Source organism: Mus caroli, chromosome 4 (assembly GCF_900094665.2).
Source record: "Mus caroli chromosome 4, CAROLI_EIJ_v1.1, whole genome shotgun sequence".
NCBI classification, from domain to species: domain Eukaryota; kingdom Metazoa; phylum Chordata; class Mammalia; order Rodentia; family Muridae; genus Mus; species Mus caroli.
Window position 1 is genome coordinate 131,261,750 of NC_034573.1, and position 1,283 is coordinate 131,263,032.

General features: G+C 48.1%; 1 protein-coding gene across 1 annotated transcript in view; it reads right to left on the reverse strand.

The window, feature by feature from the left end:
• The window catches only part of Fblim1 (filamin binding LIM protein 1), a 25,805-nt gene that overhangs the window by 859 nt on the left and 23,663 nt on the right, over positions 1-1,283 (reverse strand). The window lies entirely within an intron of this gene.

Here is a 1,283-nt window from a genome sequence, read left to right on the forward strand (position 1 = left end):
CCCGAGACAGGGTTTCTCTGTGTAGCCTTGGCTGTCCTGGAACTCACTCTGTAGACCAGGCTGGCCTCGAACTCAGAAATCTGCCTGCCTCTGCCTCCAGAGTGCTGGGACTAAAGGCGTGCGCCACCACTGCCCAGCCTTAAAGATAAAAAGCTGGCTTCAAACTATGTAGCCAAGGATGACTGAACTCCTGATCCTACCACCAGCTCGGCTTTGTTTTGAGAAAGGCTCCCTCTACACATCCCAGGGTTCTCTGGGAAACTCAGTCTATTCCGGGCTGGCCTGAACTCCTGATTTTCCCAATACTAGGGTGACAGGTATTTGTCACCATGCCACCTTCAGGTTTTTCCAACTTAAATGGAGACTATAAGCTATTTCCCAAGACTGCCGTGATTTACTAAGGTGATGCGTATGACAGTCTTTTATAATTAAAAAGCACTTTCCACCTCTAAGAATACTGTCATCCTTCCAACAACTGTAATAAAAGACACGGACTACAGACCAGAGTCAGGTGGTCATGAGCAGTAGGTGGACTCCCTCTTCCCTCCTGGGGAAACTGGAACCCAGTTCTGTTCTGGGCTGCTATAGTTTGAGATTTACATCTGTGGGGTTGTTTGTTTGTTTTTAAGGGTCAGTTTAAGACAGGGTTTAAATGCAGTCCCAACTGAAATGTAATTTCCTGGAGTCCAAATCCTGACTTGCCAGGCAGCCTCAGCCAAAGTCACCGTGGACAGGAAATAGGGGTTATTTGCTTAGCCAAGCTTTTATGAACTCGTGGTACTTGTGGACTCTATCTATGGGGCTCTGGAAGAGCTAACAGCACTCGATCTTCCTCATTGGCCTCTCCTGATACATTATCAGCTGCATGGACCTTGAACTCTAACTGACAAAGTCAGAGACCCTAGGAAGCAATCAGTGTCTCTCCCAAGGTCCTCGTGGCCCGGTGTTATCTTTTAAAACAAATACAAGGGAATAAATGTTTAGACTTATTCATTGGCTGATTAAAGGGCCCAGCCCTGGGACTCTCCATACAAGTGACACACAGAAAAACTACCACTTGTGTCTTTATCACCAGAGCACAGAAAGCTTGGAGCTACGGGGCTGGCAGTGTTGGGGAGGGAGTTAGGCTATTCTTGAAGTCCCACTGCTGAAACAGTCCCAAGATTAAGAGCATCGAAATGGCTGGGTGCTGGTGGCGCATGCCTTTAGTCTCAGAACTTAGGAGGCAGAGGCAGGCGGATCTCTGAGTTTGAGGCCAGCCTGGTCTACAGAGTGAGTTCCAG